The 22,254-nt window shown below is 34.8% G+C and overlaps 1 long non-coding RNA gene across 1 annotated transcript; it reads right to left on the bottom strand.

The window, feature by feature from the left end:
* Positions 1–17,197: 17,197 nt before the first annotated feature.
* LOC121412500 lies at positions 17,198–19,572 on the bottom strand. Its single transcript, XR_005969618.1, has 3 exons — positions 19,347–19,572; positions 17,988–18,103; positions 17,198–17,308 (listed from the first exon to the last, which is right to left on the bottom strand). It is a non-coding gene; the product is annotated as an uncharacterized LOC121412500 (long non-coding RNA).
* Between the last annotated feature and the right edge of the window lie 2,682 nt (positions 19,573–22,254).

Here is a 22,254-nt window from a genome sequence, read left to right as displayed (position 1 = left end):
GTACTACTGCATTAATGGTACTGTGAAAGTACCGCAGTACTAGTACTGCGAATGTACCGCAGTACTAGAACTGCAAAAGTGCCGCAGTACTAGTATTGCGAATGTACCGCAGTACTAGTACTGCGAAAGTACCGCAGTACTAGTACTGCGAAAGTACCGCAGTACTAGTACTGCGAATGTACCGCAGTACTAGTACTGCGAATGTACCGCAGTACTAGTACTGCGAATGTACCGCAGTACTAGTACTGCGAAAGTACCGCAGTACTAGTACTGCGAAAGTACCGCAGTACTAGTACTGCGAAAGTACCGCAGTACTAGTACTGCGAATGTACCGCAGTACTAGTACTGCGAAAGTACCGCAGTACTAGTACTGCGAAAGTACCGCAGTACTAGTACTGCGAATGTACCGCAGTACTAGTACTGCGAAAGTACAGCAGTACTGGTACTGCGAAAGTACCGCATAGTACTGGGAAAGTACCGCAGTACGAGTACTAGCTGGGAAAGTACCGCATTACTAGTACTGCGAAAGTACCGCAGTAATACTGCAGTACTTTGTCCAATTTACTACGGTAATACTGCAGTACAAGTACTGCAGTACAAGTACTGCAGTAATACTGCAGTAGTACTGCAGTACTTTTTCACAAGGGCAAGCACATTAAATCAATGGGATTATCTTTAAAACCCTCAAAATGTCGCTCTCTTTCTCTTACATCTGGAAAGTTCAATGAACTGGAGTTCATGGTTGGGGAAGAGCAAGTGTCTTCGATTGGCAATGACATTCACAAATTTCTCGGATCTGTAATAACCAAAAACCTTGCCTCTTCTGACGTTCATGCGTATATTTCAAATAAACTTGAAACTCGTTTGAAATATATAGATGATTCTTTGATACGTAACGAATATAAACTGAAGGTTTACTCTCGATACTTGTTGCCATCACTACGCTTTGATCTTACCGTAAATGATATTACCCACTCTCATTGTCTAGCTTTGGATTCTGTATCTAATGTCTATCTTAAGAAATGGTGTGGTATGCCTCCCTCAGCAACGTTGGCTTTTGTACATATGCCAAATGGTCTAAACATTCCTAATATCTCAGATGTATATAAAGAATGTCATACACTTTCATACGTAACTATGAGAGAACAGGGTGATGAAAATGTAAATCACTGTTTGGATACTCGACTGGAACGAGAGAAGAAATGGGTTAGGAAGAAATCAACTATTGTTCAATCGGATACGGTATATTCTCAAATCGAACAAAATAGCTTGAAAGGGAAGAAAACTGAAGCGAAAAAGCTGCTCACTCAAGAAGTGAGTGAGATTTGGCATTCACATGTAAAAAATCTATTAGTTCAAGGTCGGTTTCTGGATCTCCTGTCAACAGAAGACAATTGTGTCATCTGGAAAAGTATCATGTATAACTTACCTGTACGAGTGCTAAAGTTTCTCATAAATTCTGTTACTGACACAACCAACACTAGAGCTAATTTGGTTAGATGGGGTAAATCTGTTACAAACAGATGTAAACATTGTAAAGGTCTTGAAACATTAAATCACGTCTTGAATAGCTGCCCTACTTTTCTCTCACAAGGTCGCTATACATGGCGTCATAACAATATTTTGAAATACTTTGTACGTCTGGCAACAGAAAACACAATTGATAAACCCGAACTGCAAATATTTCACGACATCCCAAACATGAATGGTTATTCTCCGGCCTCGACCATCCCCGTGTCATGCACCCAAACGAATTTAAGACCAGATCTTTGTATCTTAAATGAACGTAGCAAAAGATTATTAATCTTAGAACTAACAGTTCCTTTTGAACTTGCAATTGACAGAGCGCACCAATACAAAACTGAAAAGTACACTGCCTTGATTACCGACATCGAGAATAATGGCTACCGAGTAGATTTCCTAGCCATTGAAATTGGTTCAAGGGGATTTCTTTCCAAAGAAAACACCCAACGAATCAAATCTTTCTTCTATTTTCTTGAGACCAGACGTACAAAATTTTCTTTGATTAGAGATAATATGAGTAAAATGGCGGTTGTTTCATCTTTTTCAATATATTGTGCAAAGGATGAATCCATCTGGGGCGATTACAATCTGTTGGAGCAATAACTCATACTGTTCACTATTTCCGTTTTCTCCTCTCCTCTCTCTCTCTTCTTTTCTTTATATACCCCCTCTTTTCTCTCCTCATTCAATCTCTTCCTATTTCTATTTCCTTCTTTCTTTTTCTATTGCTTCCCAATAATGTACGTGTTTTAGATATTATACTGACATCGATGACATTCACTACCCATAATCTATATTTCAATGTTAGGCCTATTAGTATTATCATAATATGTTTTTATTATTTAGGATATTTGCTTACGCTTTGAAGATTGGCCCCAACCTAATATTTGTAAACTTACCCCAGCGTAGTCTGTTATTATTTCACATTTCACTTTTATTTAATATGCTGTATGTCTATGTTATGTACCTGTTTTATTGAAATTGTATATTGTTTTACACTATATTGCCCTGCATCGACAGTTATGTGTCATGACCTGGGCCTATCTTAATTTTATTATGTTTTGTATTGACTTTGTAAATTTCTTTCCTTTATTGTGATTTCAATAAAGTGATATCAAATCAAAAAATCTAGCCTCCTAGCATCGGCTCATTGAGCTTGCACGCACCGTTCGATGTTTGCTTTCTACTCAGCTCCACACACAGTATACTGCACTCAGTTGATACGGGGATTTCTTGATACTGCGCATGCGCCATGACGTACTTCATCAATATGCATGAGGTCGTAATGAATATGCACGATTCGAACGGTGTTCTAATATCAATTTATTTCTTAACCCAAGAGGGCGATAAATAAGAAAAGCCTAAGAATGTACGGTTAACCGATAGGCATTATGATATATGTTTCACCCCTCAATATCATGAAAATATAAAAGTTATGCAAGTTTCTTTTCCGTGATAAAATAGAGCAATAATATAGGTATTTAATGAATGCAATAATTTCAAAATTGATTCATTGCCCTTGTCTGATTCCCCGATATGCAAAGACTCACAAAAGGGTGCATTTTTCATAAATGTTATGTTCATTGCCATGCACTTACTAGGATTTAGTGTCATATGATTACTGTTTGTCCATTCTAATAAATCATGTAATATATATTGTAATATTGATACTTTATGTAAGTTTCTGTTTTCAAGTAGTGTAAGATCATCAACGTATTTGAAATAAGGCAAAGATTGTTCTTGACAAGCATCATTAAACATAATAGAAAAATGAAATGGGTCCTAATTTTGTGCCTTGGGGCACTCCCGCATGGGTGATTACATATTCTGAAAAATGATTCTGATATTTCACGCACTGAGATCTTTGTTCTAAAAAACCAATGATCCAATCAATAATAAATGGTCTAACTCTAAAATCAATCAATTTTCTAACTAAAATATTATGGCCCAACTTGTCAAACGCTTTGGAAAAATCAGTACAAATAATAGTTGATATAGATTTGGGTTTCTCACAATTTTCTAAAATACTGTGCAATAATTTGATGAGATAATGCGATGTTGATAATCCAGGAATGTTGCCATATTGGTTTAAATCAATACATTGAGAAACATCTTCCAAAACCCATTTAACAATGAAGGATTCAGCTATTTTAGATAGACGGCTTGTTAAAGCAATTGGGCGGAGTTGAGTAATAGTAGGGGTTGTGACTTTGGGAGAGGAACAATCTGACTCTTCTTCCACTGCCATGGTACAATACCTAAATTAAAAGATGCATTTAAGATATCAGTAACAGGTTTACTAAATAAGCAAATTCACGTAAAATGCGAGGTGGAAGGTCTTCCTTCAAACATGCTTTATTGATCTTTATCTTTCGAAGGGCATTGTATACTTCATATTGTTGAACTCCTGGACATTTATAATTTGAAGGCAAGTATGCGGGCAATCTGTTCTTGTTAAGAGGTTCTAGATCCTTAGCTACCAATATAAATTGTTCATTGATAGCATCAGCTATTTTAAGAAAACATTTAGGGTCATTATCTGAATTACCTTCTACACTTATAACAGGGGTGTTTACCTGGCCTTTAGTTATTATCTTTATTTGTTTATACCAAGCACCTGGGTTTGTAGTTTTGAGATGTGATATACGAGTATTATAATAGTATTTTTTTCTATAACTTATCATTCTACTTATCTTATTTCGTAAACGTCGAAAAAGCGTTTTATTTTTTGTTTGAAAAGCCCTTTCCCTTTGAATAAACATATCTTTTATTTGTGGAGTCATCCATTCCTTATCATTGTCATTTAGTTCTACTTCTTTGGTAGGTAGAAATTCATTCAATTTAGATAATACCGAATTGGAAAACAATTTGTAATAATTTTATCTAGTATATTACCCTCTCTCGTAGGCACATTTACAATTTGATTAAAATTTTCAAGATTGATAATACTCTGAACATCTAGGTCATTCATATCACCTACTATAAATATACCAGCATTTGGATGTTGTAGAAGTATAATATCAATAGTTGAAGTAATATGTCTGATATATTCATTTTGATATTGACAGCGAGGTGGAAAGTACATAACACAAGTAACAATACATGAGATTTCACGTGGCAGTGATCTTGGTCTCAAAGTGACCCAAATCGGTTCAAGTTCTTCAGGTATATTACAAGGAAACGTACGTGGGTAAAAATGATTATTTGCATACAAAGCTACTCCTCCTCCCCTTCTTCCGAATCTAGATTGTAAAAATAACTGATAACCGTCTATGGATAAGTGATCGGGAGGTATATTCGCATCTGTCCATGTTTCTGTTAATGCGATTAAATCTACTTTCTCAATCCTAGCAACAAACTTCACTTCATCAGTTTTTTTTTATTTAGAGAGCGAACGTTACTCAAAAGCATAGAGGGTAATTCAAAATGATTTTGTTTTAACAATGTAACAGTGTTTAGATTATTTGCCTGTATATGATATTTCCTTTTCTGTTCTTTCCGTTCTCTTATCAAGACAGGTATGTTATTTATGTCTGAATTAATCGTTTCCGTCTTCCTTTGGATCCGCGATGTGTTTTGCGCTTTCGCGAAATACCAAGTTCGTGGATTCGCTTCCACACATCATAGTTCAAATTTACTGGTTGACTTGAATGGTAAATAACATCTGAGTGGTAATAAGTTCTTCTCAGTGGGTAAGCAGTTGTATTTAACACTCCAATACTATTGACATTTAGTCTGCGAGGTTCTTGTCGTTCCAGATGTTCATTGTTGTTACATGTATATGGTCCTGGGTTGAGTTCTATATCTCCACAAATAGTAAGGGAAATCTGGAATGTTGCAGTTGAGTTTGAATAATATTGAATGTGGTTGCCCAAATATTTCAACTTCAGTTTTCTTTTCATCAGTGAGGGTTGAGAAAAGTGTAAATACTTAGCAGATGTAGAGTTAGTGACACCACAATGAAATGTATTCCATTCACATCCAAGCAGGGTTAATAAAAGAAGAACACCAATGATCCATTTCAATACCATGATGTAAGTACAGCTGTTAATGTCATTTGCATCAAGTTACTGAAAAGAAAACTTTCCATAGATACCATCTGTAATCCATCACCATGGAAAGTCTTGACACTGACTGCATGTAGTATTGGCAATATGGTGTGCATGTAGACCTGTGTCAGGTTCATCAGCATCCATAGTCAGCATATTCGTTCTCAAATTTCCCGCACAAACCCAGCAAAACAACTCCTTAAAGTTTGTCCACAAGATGCTAGAAGTTCTAATAAAACAATGTTTGCAATATAAAAGCACAATATATAAAAATCCAGGCAAAATCCAGCAATTCGCAGAGAGCTGTGTTATGGGCAACCTCCAAGGTGCACACATATTAATATAATCGCCCCAGAATCAATTTTAAAATCTCTGGAAAACTCTCAAATAGCTGATTCATTGCGAGCATGGTATGTCTATCGTGAATATGCTACTCTAGAATCATATAACTCTAAATTCTCTGAAATTGGTACTTGTCAGATTTTGTGGTTTAATAGACTCATTTACTCTAAATCCAAAAGGTATTTTTATTATGAATCATGGGAAAACAAGAACATCTAAAGCATTTCAGATCTTCTGAACCCACCCTTACCAAACCATAAATTGTTTGTGAAGAGTTGATTTTAGACTTTGACATTCCTAGATTAGATCGAAGAAAATACATGTGTAAATTTTTGATCAAACACATTCCAGAGGACTGGTTAGACGTTCCTTTTGTATATAGTGTAAAAATTCATATTTCCCTAGTTTCCTCGTTACTTGCTATTAAAAAAAAGTACCTAAGTATGCCTATACGATAATGAACATGATGAATGTACCTCATATCCCTGAGAAGAGGTATGATTATTGGAAAAGTCAAATTACTGTTCCTGAAGAAACCATTTGGGAGAAGGTTCATAATGTCAATTTCACTTCTACTATTGACACTAGATTGCGCTCTTTCTATTTTAAAATATTTCATAAAACAATAACATTGAATGATTTTTTATTGAAAATCAATAGAAAGGAATCTCCCAACTGTGTATTTTGTAAAAAGGAAGAAGAAACAATAGTACACTTATTTTGCGAATGTGAAAAAGTGACTATACTTTGGAAATATGTTAGAAATTCATTATAACGTATAAGGCAATGTTATTAATCTTACGAATTTCGAAAAACTGGGATAATAACTGATAATTTTGTAACTTACATTTTATTAAAGGTGAAATATTACATATATAATTGAAAAATTAGAGGTGATACTCCAAATGTTGAATCCTTTAAGAATTTTATCAAATCTGAAAGGGAAACTGAATACTATATGGCCAAAAAAAACCAAGCTCGCTTTACATAAAAAAAAATGGAGATTTGAGCTATGAAGAAGTGCACTTGTAAAACATGTATTTTTTATACCCCGCAAGTACAGGTTAATATTTTACCACGGCTTATTGCCTGATATATTGGTTGCGCGTATGTTTTCAGACTCTAATTGTTTTAGTTTGTTCTGGATTATGTTTCTTGTTACTTTTTTTCTTTATCAATGTTGTTGTTTTATTATTGTTTGTTTGATTACGATCATGTCTAATTATGTAAATATTTTGATTTCTTGTAATTGATTATTCCTGAAAACAATAAAAACATAATTAAAAAAAACCAAAGTTTAAGGTGAAGCGGCAATGGTCTTGGTCATTAAAACAAAGACCACAAAAGAGTATTAACTTCAGAAAAACCGGAATATTTCCAATATCTTAGACCAACTTGAAACACACAAACGTGTTTAGATGTAATGTCGAGTATTTATGATTTAGTCTTGAAGAAACAATTTATTCCATGTTGGTGCATGTTGTTATACCTACATGAATTAAGAGCGATCGTTTCAATTAATATACATTATCCGTGAAATAATTCGAATAATGAAGTGACATAATGAGGCAAAAGGTATGAGGGGCGGACATGGTGTAACCGGCAGTTTTGTTATAAAACTTTGACCTGCCTATTCACTCTTAACAATGTTGGGCAACATACTTTCCACACAATTAAAACTTTACCCAATTCTGTGTTGTTTTAGCCAATATTGTGTCCATTGGGTGAAAACTACACAGTATTAGTTGGAAACTAACCAGCATTGAATCATTTTTAACCAGTTGTTGAGTGAAAAGTATGTTGCCCAACATTATTTAAGAGTGTACACAAATCAAATTTTGTGATATATTTTATCATAACACTCAGAAATAAATATATTTCATCCTTTTTTTCTCCCTCCCCCCCTTGGTCTTATCTGTGAAAATGAATGGAAAATCTATGGCCCCGAAGCCCCATCCCCATCTGTACGCCAGTGAAAAAAGATAAGGTAAAGTGCACTTGCCTTAAAATTACGCGTGGGATTTCGACCAGTAGGGCATGGTTTCTGGGGTGGACAAGGATCGCATTTCTTTCTACTGTACACCTCCCTCTTCTCTGCATTCTCGGTCAGCTTTCTTTCTGTAATCGAATATATGTTGAAATTATTATATTTGAAACCAATCAAAGACACAAAACAAGGGCTACCTTACATTATAGCCCTGTGACTTAATACTAGTATGATGAATACAGAAAATGACATTTACAAGATGTGTTTCGAAAATAGTGTATATGTAATCAATATTAAAGGTCAAGTCAACCCAAGTAAACAATTGTTTAAAATTAATGGAGAAAAATCAAACATGAATAACGCTGAAAACTTCATCAAAATCAATCGGATGTAAAATAAGAAAATTATGATATTTTAAAGTTTTGCTTATTTTTCACAAAACAGTTCTATGCTTAACTCATTGATATGCAAATGAGAGAGTCGATGATGTGACTCACTATTTCTTTTGTTTTTTATTGTTTGAATTATACAATATTACAATTTTTACGAATTTGACAATTAGGACCTCCTTGCCTGAACAACAAAATATCAAAATAATGGAATTCAACCTGTTCAAGAAGGAATGAAACTTAGTTTCACAAGACAGTGACGAGAAAATCTAAGTATTTCATATAGTAAAATACAAAAGAAAATAATGAGTGGATGGCGTCATAGTCTCCTGATTTCCATACCGGCCAGGATGTGCATATAACTGTTGTGAAATGAAATAAAGCGAAACTTTAGAATATCATAACTTTTTTGTTTTACATCCGATTTTGATGAAAATTTCAGTGTTATGCTTGTTTGAAGTATCTCTTTATATTCATATCAGCTTTATGTTCGGCTGGACGTGTCCTTCAAAGTAGATGGTGCATATTAGAATAAAAATGTTAAATATGATTTAAAATGTAACATATCCATCGGGAGGATGCGGGTTGACTTATATCCATAACAAAATACCCCAATAAATAGCAACCACAGTGTCGGATGCATACACAAGACCGGACCACTGGCAGAAAATAATTAAGGTGTTTTGTCATCAAGAGGTATAGATGAAACGTGATATATGGTTTGTTCAGTAACACGATATTCGGTAACACAACCTTATAGTGCTATCTAATACGTTCAAACCAATAATTTGTAAATCAAGATTTCAGTCATAAGCACTGACACGTAAGCTTTGATTTTGATCTTGACTACTGTATAATATAATTTGGGATATTAGACCTCTTTCCTATACTGAACTCCCATACGGTATGGTCTAATAATGAACGAAAATCTTACTATTTGCCACTATAAAATCCAGACATATTAATGAAAGAAATAATAAAGGGGACTACACGTCACCTTGCGGGACACATGTACATTGATGCTTTTCCTTCCGACCATTTGTCATGGTAACATGATGTTTTCATTATGTTTATTAGGTAAAGGTGCATCATTGCTTACATTTCATGACCAATTAGATAGAAACACTTGGGAGATTTTCAGTAAACATGCACAAACTACTTCTTTTTCATTATTATCATCATTATTATTGTTGTTGTTGTTCTTATTATTATTATCATAATTATTATTCTATCATTATTATCTTAATATTAATTTTATCACCATTTTCGTCTTCATCTTCACTATTTTTATTACTACCATCACAAACATTGCAGTGTTGTATTGTAGTATTGTATTGTCATAATTATCTTCATCATGAATAATATCATCTGGATGGTTCATTGCTAGAACGCCCGCCTCATAAATTGAAGGTCGTGGGTTCGATCCCCGGTAGACCGGTAGATATCAAAGACCTCAAACATTAGAACTTCTCCTTTCTTGTCAGGAGCTGGAAGTTTTAGGATGGAGAAGGATAATAATAACATTATGTCATGCAAGGCCTGCTGAGACAAAATTTCGTAGATCTGAAGTGGCTACCCTGGGTAAACAAGAAGATTATCATGATGATGAAAATGGCGTTGAGGTTCCATGTCCCTCGTGAAACTCCAATTCATATAATAGTTTGGATGCAGATGCCAACAAGCTTCTTACCTTCATACTTGGGAAGATAACTCGGCATTGAGTTGAGATAGGTGATACTCAGTAAGATACTGGCTACAGTGACCAACCATATGCAGACAAGACGACATAAATACGGTGAGAATCTGAGGACAATATAAGATATCAACTCGACAGGAGTTACATTGCACACCACTGCATTATAGTGAATTCAAGGCCTCCAGCCCCCCCCCCCCCCCCACCCCTGGTTCCGCCCCAAAATTAGATGTATACTAATATTTGACCGAACACTGACAATTAAATGGGAATGAAACCTTTGGAACAAGTAGGCTTGTGTGGAAAGAAAAAAACATCAAGAATAAGCAAGATCAAAGAAACTTTTAGAAAATTAGACATAATAAGAAAGTTACGAGCATTTAGATATTGCGACCACTAATCCATGGAGATCCTCCCATTGGCAATGCGACAAAGATGTGTGATGTCACATGTCAACAACTTTCTCTGTGATGGACTATAAAATAACCCCAAAATGTCTCTTTTTGCCTTTTCTTATGTGATACAAACTCTTTATCCATAATGTATTCTTTAAAAATCTGTAATACATGCCCTCATTGAGAAAGGATACATGATTCAATTCAATTTATTTCACACTTGCATAAAAAACAATGCATACAATTATAGTGATAGAAGGCATATAATACATGAGATCACATAAAATACAGAGAATACAAATGTGTGGAATCTAACAAAGGCCAAAGGCCTATCAAAGGCAAATCTCAAGCGTTTGTAAGCAAAAAAAAGGTGTTAAAAACAGAACTAACCAAACACAAAAGCAAACAACAAAACGGCATAAGGAACAATTCATGAGTTTATAAGATATTTTTTATATTTTTTAATATTCGTTTAAAAGGGTTGAGTGAAGGATATGATTTAAGATCATTGGGTAAACTCTTCCAGAGAGTGGGTCCAACATATTCAACTGTAGTTCGTGAGAAATTACATTTGAAATTAATTTTGGCAGACTGTCTGGTAATGTAATTACAAACATATTTGTTTTTCACAAATAAATCATCATAAAAAGAGGGAAGAGAATTGTGAAGAAATAAGTACATGAAATTTGCAATTTGATAGCTGTTTATATGACCTTTTGTTGGTAAATTATCTATTGCTGTTCTTCTTTATTCATCAAACAAAATATATTCGCAGTTTTAACTTTTTGCCTCCATTTCTGGACGGAAATACATGGTTTCATGATTTCACATTTTCTTCTATCTGTAAACGATATCTTAATAGGTAAAACAAAATATTAAACAGCCTTTAAATCGTCATTTTCCTGTTAGTCTTTTCCAGCGAAACATTTATCAATAGTATATAAGGCATAATTCAAAATTATATCTACATCATTTTTCTGTTTTGATCGAAATGAAATTCCTGATAGTATTGACATGGCTGGAAATGAAAATTTGGCAAAATATATTCCTGTACATTTTCTTCAACATTTTTCCAAAATATTATCATTATGTTACAAAAGAAAACATATGACTGCAATCTCCTTTTTTATCACATTAAAAACATTGGTCATTTTCTTTTAATTTCCATTTAAAAAGGTTAGCTGGTGTTGCCAAAATATTATTCATGAACTTAAAATTAAAATTGACCAATACATTGTCCTTGAAAACTTTAACTTAAATAACCAGACATCTATCCAAACTGGTAAACAGTCAAAAAGTAACCTATTTCTCCAAAATTCCTCTGCTCTAGATTTTTCGGTTTTTACTTTGATCAATTCATAATACATTTTCCTGTCAATTTACTTAATTAAATAATATCAACCAATCTAATATCATTATATACATTACCATTGGATCTAAATTCTAAATACTTCTTTTGCAATAAACCTGTGCTAGAAGAAAAAAGACATGTTGCAACATAAATGAATAGCGTGTCTTATACGAGTATATTGACTGTACCACCTTCCATCCTTAACTACTATTTTTGCGCTAATCTTATTTATAGGTAGAAAACCCCTATCATCCATTAAATCCCCCACGAACAAAATATCAGAGTTTATCCAATTCATATAAAATAACAATTTCCCTTTGTATAAGATGTCTTTATTTAGCTAAATCATTTCTGCTTGGATATTTCTTGAATAGTTGTACATTTTTAATAAGAAAACGTTTATATCAAGTTAAAATAAAAAATAAGGCATCCTGTTTTCCAAAAAAAAAAACATTTGTTCTTAATGTTGTATTTACAATTCATAATAACTTTTATACCACCCAGTTGCTGAAAGCAGTAATCAAACATACATTTACATCCATGGTTTAACTCATCACTCAAATATTTACAAAGCCAAAATTAATTCAAAGACGGAACTTTTGTTTCAACATCTAACATATTTATACCCTTTTTACACACGTTAAAATTTCCTTAATTAACCCCGTACTATAGGTGGGGCTACATTGCCATTTAGCCCCACCTATAGTACGGGGTTAAGCTTAGCCCACTTTCTTTTTACTCAGCATTTTTGCAAAGTGGGCTAACCCCACCTTTAGTACGGGATTATTTGGCCCTGCAAAAAAGCAGGGTTATCCCAGCAATTGCGCTGCTAAGAGCGATAGCATGGGGTTAAGATCGCTAGTGTAAAACGAAAGTGTGCTAACCTTAACCCCTTACTATAGGTGGGGCTAAATGACAACTTAGACCCACCTATACCCTAGTACGGGGTTAAAGGAAATTTTAGCGTGTGTGTGTACTTGTACTAGCATGAGCTACCACTAGTCCGGGGTTAGCGAGTTTCGTGTGTGAAAAGCAAGCATTCCTTATCCGGGGTTAGCAATAACAATTTGGCATGTGTGAAAAGGAAAAAAAATAGTACGGGGTTAAGGATAGTACGGGGTTAGCGATAGTCCGGGGCTAAGAAAATCCTGTGTAAAAAGGGTATTCGGTCACATTCCTCTATTGTGCTAACTACATTAGTCCGTTAAACCTTTGCGGGTCGTCCTTTCCATAGGAAATCCAGAAATAATTTATCGAGCCCCTTTACTATTTCTTTAGGACAAGAAAGAACTTGTGTTGTATAAGTTATTTTCGACATAATCAACAATTTTATTTCGACATAGTCAACAATTTTAATATTAAAATTTTCCCTCTTAACGTAAGGTTTCTCTGTTTCCATATTTGTAACAACTGTTTAATTTGTAATATTCTTTGTTCAGACCAATTCATTTCTATACTTAAATGCTTCTTTTTACAAAAATAAATACCAAGAGACTTAATGTAAACGTCTTCCCATAATATATTTCCAATATTATATTTGTCGGATGGTCGTTTCCTAGCCAAATCGATTTTGTTTTGTTTTCATTTAAGGAATTCCAGAATATGTTTCAAAGTTTCTAATGATATTAATAGATGTATTGCCTGATATAACTGTCTTAACAAATAATGTCATATCATCTGCTAACTGCAATATCTTAAAGTATTCTTATTTTCATGTTTGTAACCAATACTCAAATCTATGATATTATTATTCTGTCTTATGTGATTTGCAAGGGTTTCAATGCAAAGTATAATATTAATGCGGATAAGGGACAGCCCTGTCTTATACCACACGATGGGTTTATATCTCTTTGCATTGACGCCCAATGGCGACAATGCATTGTTCTTGTTCCATATTCCTATTCCGTAATCTTCTTCTTCTTCTTCCACCAAAATCCCATTTGTTTAACACATGGTTTTGTTAGCTCTACCCTGACTCCGTCCCTCATCCAAATTCATCCAAATTTGGTAGACATGTTGTCCAGCATCCCTAGTTGTGCCTCTCGTCTTCCATTTTCCAAAATCACTCATGCATGACCATCCAGGCGCCATTTTGTCCATTTCAAGTCCATTTGCATACCATTCTTCATTCTTTCATATCTCAATTATCCTGCATGCTACAGACTTCTAACAAATTGCTATAGATAGTCAAAGAGTTGCTCCATCATCTGCGACGTATAACCTGACCTTCAAAATGCCATCTTTATGTCCTAAATTCAAATCCGAAATAGCCTTCCTTCAAAAACGTCATATTTATTGAAATGTAAAGTAAAAAAATCGTAAAATGGCCATAACTTTCTTGTTTTTATTCATTTTTAGCTCATTCTTTAGGGAATTGATAACGGTATCATAAAATACAATTTACTGAATTTTCACGCATCATTGACCTTCCGTCATTGAAATAGCGCCCTCTAAAGTTTCAAAAACGCTTACCTTTGAATGCTCCTCATTGCGTCATGCGTGGCCAAACCCGTACCCTTTTTTGAATTTAGGGTCTTCAAGATATGATCTTTCATGCCATTTAAAAAAATATATACCTTACAACTGACGAAATATCTCAAAAATGCTCCCGAAAATCAGCAAAATACCCAAAAATGCACTTTACTGCCAGCACAACTTCAACTTGCTCTTATTTCCTTATTATTGAAGCTTATTCTTTCTAACTTGGCTGATATGAGTATTGATATATACTTCAACCGTTCGTCAACCTTTTGTAACAGAAACTGACAAAAATCTGACGTCAGCTTCAAATTATTGTGCAAAACCTTCATTTTTAATGTCTTTCTTTATATGGCATTTACTTCCGGTCTATTGCCTGCGCACAAATAAAAGTGGTATCAATGTCACCGCATTGGAATACTCTTTCCATTGATACCAAATACGACATAGGTTACAACAGAAAATTTCAAGATAAGTCAATCTGAACACATGGTATACTGCTCACTATGTACACATTATCAACAACAGAATTGTACAGTGTCTATTGCATCGGTTTCGTGCAAAAACGAACTGAACGTACTATGGCACGCCATTTGTCCAATAAGGCGATACACTCAGTTTATGCATGCACATCGTTCTGATATGTACTTAACACTGGGTTACGTTGATGAATTGTCAGCGAATTTGTATGCTTATTTCCATTACTCTCTCTGCGTCTTTCTCTCTCTTTCTTCAGCGGCCACATGGTCTAAAAATGGACGAAATTTGTTTGACTCGAGAATGTAATTTCCTATGAAAAGCAAAATCTGCCAAAATCCAATTTGATTAACATGTAATTTTTGTTAGTCCTCTCCTGCCTCCGTTTCTCATCCAAATTCATTCTGATTTGGTAGACATACTATCCATAATTAGGGACCATAACCTTTAGAAATAGCGCCTTCTATTGCAAAGTCTTGAAATAGTTAAATTGCCATAACTTCCTTGTTTGAATTTATTTTTTGTCTCATGTTTTCAGGGTTTGCCAATTGTATCATTTCACATACTCCAACTGTGTTTTACGCATCAGTGATCATTCCTTTAAGAAATAGCGCCCTGTAATATTTTGAGAATGTATATCATCTAGAGTTTTCTCTTGATCTCCTCCTGTTTCTTGCCCTCTATTAAATCAGAGGCGTCAATGCATGCACATCGTTCTGAAACGATTGCAGTTCTAGTTTTAACTATCCGTTCGTTCATATATTAAGATGGGGATCATTATGTACAACTGAAATCCATTTCCTAAAACTATTTTTAAAACCATTTTTAAACAAGCATCAATAAACTTCCGTTCTAACATGTCGAACGCTTTCTGAAAATCGGCGAATGTCATTGCACCATCGGTTTTGTTAAATATGCTGTAATATATAACATCCTGGATTATTCTGGCATTATAAATACCACTCTTGCCCTTGATATAGCCTACTTGGTCTTCATTAATTAAATGACTTAAAACTTTTTGGAGTCTGTTTGATAGTACTGTAAGAAGTATTTTGTAGTCAGTATTAAGAAAAGTAATTGGTCGCCAGTTACCTAATTCCGTCGAGTATTCACCTTTGAATAACAAAGTTACAACACCCTTTCTCTGCAGAAAACTAAGCTTACCTTTGCTATAACCTTCATTTAAGCTATTTATAACAAGATCTTGTATATCAACCAAAAATTCCCTAAAAAACTTTACTGTTAATCCGTCGCTACCGGGTGTTTTATTGAGACTCGTTCCCTTTGATGCATTTGTGGCAACTGTAATGCAGATCAGTCCCTCGCATTATTCGGCTTCGCTACCAGATAATTGAGGATGATTAATTTCTTTAAGGTCCGCTTCGATTAACAACAGATCGGGATTTTGTGTTGTGTATAATGAGGACTAAAACTTTCCTACAAACTTTATAATTTTGTCCCTATCAGTTACTACGTTCTTTCCTATCTTTATCCCTGATATATATATTTTTGGTACTATTTTTGGTACAGTGTTCTAAATTTTAAAAGGTATGAAATATTGCTTTCATTTTATTTAAAATGTGTAATTCTATACCTAATTTTGCACGCTCGCATTGCTTTTTGTAATACATATTAACCTTCCTTTGAACACCTATCATCCGTTCGTCTATCTCTGAATTACCTGCACAAAGTTGCACACGTAAACATTCTAATTCTTTTCCAATGAAGTCAATTCTTCCTTCTCGGCTTTCATAAACTTCTTAGCAAAATATATAGTATGATCTTTAATTCTCAACTTACATAGGTCCCAAATATAAGAGGATCACATTCTGCTTGTAATTCATTTTAAGTATGAGTGATAACATTAATGACACCAGGGGCCCGTTTCATAAAACATTTGCCGCAGCGGCAACTCCCATTTTCTGCGGCAAATCTCAAAACAGCAACAAGTTTCCGTTTCATAAAACTTTCAACAGCAAATGACAATTTCTGCGGCAATATTTGACGCAGCTATTTGAGCTGCGTCAAATATTGCAGCAGAAACAGCTTTTTCATCAAAATATCAATTTGGAGGGCCTAACAGCCATATTGCTTAATTTTTTGATGATTTTGATTGGATAAATTGCTTTTTGTCACTCTAAATAGAAAATACAGGTATTTTTACTCATTGACAAAAAAGTAGATATTTATTGAATCATCATTCATTATTTTTAAAGTCAAATTTAGGAACATCCATTGTGTTCCTGTAAATTTGCACTTTCAAAAAAAAGCTTTTCTTTATCCTGTAAAAGAATGAATAAATGATGTCTAATTTTGTAAAAGATAATGCGTCATTTGCTTTTGAGTTTCAGTAAGATTCATTTCAAAAGTGCTTTTTTTTGCTGCTGTTGGTTTTTGCTGATGTGTTTGTTGAAACTCCAGCTGAAGTTGTGGTTGCTGTTAGTGTCCCCGGAGTGGTTGTTGGACATCTTGATGTTGTTGAGGTTTTCCAGTGTGATTTTTGCATCTCCTGCAAAAATTGTTGATGCTGCTGTAGTTGTTGCTGTTGGTCAATGTAGTTGTTACATCTCCTGTGTGTTTGCTGCTGTTTTTGCTCCTACTACTGTTCATGTGATTGAAGTACCTGAAATTAATTTATAATGCATATAAGCAAGATGCTAAAGTTATTCCTAATTTCACTTTGATTATTAACCCTTAATAGAGTGGAGGGGGGGGGGGGAGGGGTGAGGTACATTTTGGTACTTTGCAATATTTATCCAAATGGACAAGATCCTCAGGCACCCCCGGGATGACCTACCAGAATAGCCTCACCTCGTAAGGTGTATTAACAGTATTTTGTACTGATTACATTCAGTTGATTTTGCATGAATTAAATACATCAAATGAATGTAAAGGGTCTACTAGTAAAAAAAAATCTTCGGGTAATCTTTCTGAGTCCTTTTACTCCGTTACTGAAAAATTAATCATTAAAAACATGATGAAGTGAGTTTGACAGTAGTTTGACATGTTGCATCATAGGTGGTAGTGGTGGGGGTCAATCATTAAAATAAATGCAAAATATTCATATACATGTAACAATTTGGCAAGAGAAAGCAAGTCACATTATCTACCAATGATTGATATTGGTTTGTTACTTTTGCAGCTGAAAAAAAAATCATCAACACATCAAACTTAGAGTTTAATTCTAAAATTTTGATTCTTGACAAAGAGCAAATCAAGAAGACAAAAATCAATCAAATTGTTATTATGTGACTTACTTCATATGCCAAAATGAATCGGAATTATAAATAAGTTTAACTTACGGTTAAATCACAATTCTAGGCTCTTTATCTGGCTCTCCAAACCCTTCAGTCGTTGATTATGGCATGGCTTTCTGATACTATCTTGTGTCTTTCTGGAACTGTGGACAAAGCCTCACCTGGAGGAATAAATTAATTTAAAATTTTCAAAAATGTTTGGCACTACATATTTTTTTCTCACATGGATACATTACATGTAAATCAAATGAAAATAAAAGGAAACTTCATCTGACTAGTAGGTTTTTGTCAGGGGCGGGAGGGGGGGGGGGGGTAAAGGGGTCAAGATGGGTTAATATGATGAAAAAAAATGCAAACATGCATCGGTAAATAAAATATAAGGAATCTCTGGTTGAGAAACGTCACTTCATGCAATTATTCCTCATAAATCATCTTGCACATAGAGAAGTATTTACTGAATGTTATTGCGTCAAAATCTTTCCAAATATTTTATTTCTGTATTAAAAGGATTAAAAACTTTGCTCACTCCATTCGCTCTCTTGGAGAACATTTGTTCCATCTGCCATATTTAGCCCTCTCAAAATATTTGGCTCATTACGCCACTGAATTCAATTGTAAGAATTGTATGTTTGCTTATTGTAGACTTAATCTAACCGGGCTAATAAGACTGCAAGGGTCTTTTGGAGGCAGGAAAGATGGGCGGAAGGGGGGGGGGGCCCTCAAGATCGACCGTTAATTGCGCAATTGTGAAGAAAGGAAAATGCCTGCCACAGATGATAAAATTGTATATTTGATCATTCTAAAATTATATAAATTTACGGTATTTTCAATTCATATATTTTACTAAATCATGCATGAAATTAGAATTTGGCTGGAAATCTATAAACAAAGCCCTTGAAATTTTTGTTCAGACACATACAAATTAATTGATATAAAATGCCTTTCATCTGTATTTTTCCCCCTTTCTGAAGAATTTTTTTTTATTATTTTTTTTATTGTTCACAAAATTTTCTGATCATAAGCACCATGAAATTAATTGATTTTAATCAGTAAAAATAAACATTAACCGGTATGATGCAATAATGAATTCTAGCTAGAAACAGATTTTGCATTAGATTTGTTCATGAAATCACATTTTAGAGCAATTCTGACATGTATACTTACAAAATGTTGCATAATTGCAGAACAGGGTACCCAGGTGTCACAAATTATGTCTACAAACTCATGAAAAAGGCATATAATGATGCGGCACCATCTTACACGTTGTGGATTTATCGTGAAAATTTTGACCCCCACCGCCTTTTTAGGGTTAAATCGGATTGCACATCATGATGGGTTTTACCGATATTTATTTTGCAACCCATATTTTAAAGACTATACATCATATCTGACATTGATTTTTACCTGTGGCAGTATGTGAGTCTCTGCATTTCTACAACTGTGGCCAAATATTCTACTACAAGTTCATTAGATGGGCCCATGGCATTTTTCTTAATGTAGGAGACCGGCAAGCCCTGGCTTTGAAGTTCCTGGTCTATCCTCCAGCTGCAATATCTGGTCAGTTGAGGACTAGGGGGCTTTGTGTCAGGAGTGGTCTTGGTAGTGGCGGTGGCATTGGTGATAGAAGTGGCAGAAGCAGAGCTGCAATATCTGGTCAGTTGAGGACTAGGGGGCTTTGTGTCAGGAGTGGTCTTGGTAGTGGCGGTGGCATTGGTGATAGAAGTGGCAGAAGCAGACTCGGTGGTGGCGGTGACTGCAATTGCAGCATTGTTGATGGTGGTATACGCCTCATCACGACCAACATTAGCTCTTGCTGATACGCTGCTGGTCTGTATCTATTATGTTCTAAGTAGAATAAACATTAAAACATTTGATTATTAACACATGAACTTCAGAACACTAGCATATTGATAATAAACTTGTAGATATAGCAGTAAAAGCATAAAATTAACTTCCACAGAAGAGTATAGGTACCTTCTTCTAATAGAATATCAGACCACCTTGAGGATGTTATGCTCGAAGCAAGGTTTTTATTTGACAAAATTGGTCAGAGGAACATGGATTTAAATGTCGATCAGGATACAACTGGTATCATTGGTTGATCAATCGTACTGTACAATACCCCATTTAGATATATGTTGACCAATAATTTCTTGTTGAAACACATGTCTTTGTTATGAATCTTGTAGGGTATAGAGTGCATGCTGATTCTCTTGTTATCAGTGTTGTATACCAAGGCTGGCCTCGGGACCAGAATTTGCATCCTCGAAGCCTGATGTCTCGGCCTCGGTCGCTCTGTCTTGATGTCTCTGCTCCAAGGCCTGACAAATGCAGTCATTTCCATCACATAAATTGTGTCCATCATCAACGCAATGTGCAATTTCTTTATGCACACATTATTATTAGATCTAGATTCCACCCCCCCCCCTCTCTATAGATTATAAATACCGGTAATATATATATATATTGCCTGTTTTTTTTATTCTATTTATTTTCTTTTTTTTTCATTAATTCATTTTTTTCTTCTTTGAGGGGGGGGGTCAATGGTCAATTGAATTCAACAAAAAACATGCAAATAATACTCTAAATAGCCCTTTATTCCCTTCATTTTTCTCAATTTAAGCCCGCTAAATGTGCATGCGGGGGTCAAGTTAGTGCTTATCTTGTTGCCCGAGTCGAATTCTGAAGTTAGGACACGTGATTACCCCGGCTAGGCTGTAGGAATACCCTTCAGGCCTCTCTAAAAAAAAAATCAAAAATTAAAAATTTCATACCCTTTTGTTCACTGAATTTTGTCCCCTAAAGTCCTCGTATTAGGGCAAGCCAGTGATTTTATGGGTGCCCGAGACGTGCTGCACCTTCTAAACCGCCTAGCTAGCTTTCAAAACCCCTAATTTCTTAATATCGAATATTGAATATCCGTCCAACTTCACACGCGCTTGAATATCGAACCTGAAATAATATCAAACAAAATTCACAGTTTGAATATCGAATATCCAACCAATTTCCTGGCCACCAAACTTTTTATACTCGCAAGCCACCCACCCCCCCCCCCCTGAAAACTGTAAGAAAAACAATCCCTCACAGTTACAGAGTATACAATATTTGTGTTAGTTAACCCCCCCAAAAAAAAAAAAAAAAAAAACCAAAAAAAACATGCCCAAGCAGAGGCCAAACATGAGCGTAAACTGAACACCAGTCGAAACCCTTTATGGTTCTCGAGGCTTGACTTTATATTTGTCACCCACAACAACCCAAGCCACAAAAAATAAAGGCTGACTCTCACACAGCTGTTCACATATCGCACTGAATTAGGTAATTAAGGACTAAAGTCAGAAAGAAAGACAAATGCAACTCAAGACAGTCGCAACGCCGCTCATTCGAGCTCCACCCCACACACATCAACACTACTGCCGTGTACTACGCCGAAGCTCCGGGATAGCGACCACTCGGCATCTCGTTGATGCCTCCACGATATCCCCGGGCAAAAATTATGTTTACCTCGTAGAAAACGATGGAAATATGATATGTATTATCAATGTCATTCTTTCGGAAGTGATTTATTTATTACTTTATCAAATTATGTAATAATTGAATAAATACGATAATTACAAAGTACTTACATCTCCGATTCAAAATTTCCGTAAATTCTGTCACCATCCAAATTTTATAGCAGACGACGTGTGTGACGGAAAAAAACGGCTGTTAGCTGCGTATCAGGCTCGTTTACGAACAATTTTTTCATTTAATTATTGTTTATTTACGTTAACAATTTGTCATTGGTTTTATGAAACGGATATTTCCAACTATGACAAGTTGCCATTGCAATAACAAGATTTGCCATAGATATGGGAGATGTTACAGTTGCAAGTCAAAAGTTTTATGAAACGGGCCCCAGTTTTATAATCGCTATTTTTCAGGAGTGAATTGTTTATTTTCCAGTATGAAGAGCCACGGGCAGCATTACGTAATGAATGTATTGTCATAGTAATAGCACAATGGTCTGGACACATTGAGACTGGTTTAATGGACATATTATGAATGTAATTAACAAACTCATTTTGAACTAACCAGTAATCAATCCTCGATGACATATTCAGATACTTACTTCTATAGGTATATTGTTTTTTGTTTTTGTTAATTTTTCTACATACATCAACCATCCTATTTTTTTTTGTATTGCATATATCCATTGGTTTCTTGTTTATTGTTTTATTACCTATCACGTCAATACTTGAATCGTTAACACAATTAAAATCACATCCTATCAGTGTAGTAAAATCACGCGAAATCGTCATTACGCAAACATGTA

Source organism: Lytechinus variegatus, chromosome 4 (genome assembly GCF_018143015.1).
Source record: "Lytechinus variegatus isolate NC3 chromosome 4, Lvar_3.0, whole genome shotgun sequence".
NCBI lineage: Eukaryota > Metazoa > Echinodermata > Echinoidea > Temnopleuroida > Toxopneustidae > Lytechinus > Lytechinus variegatus.
Note: the sequence above shows the minus strand (reverse complement) of the source record. Positions and strands in the feature narration are given on the sequence as shown.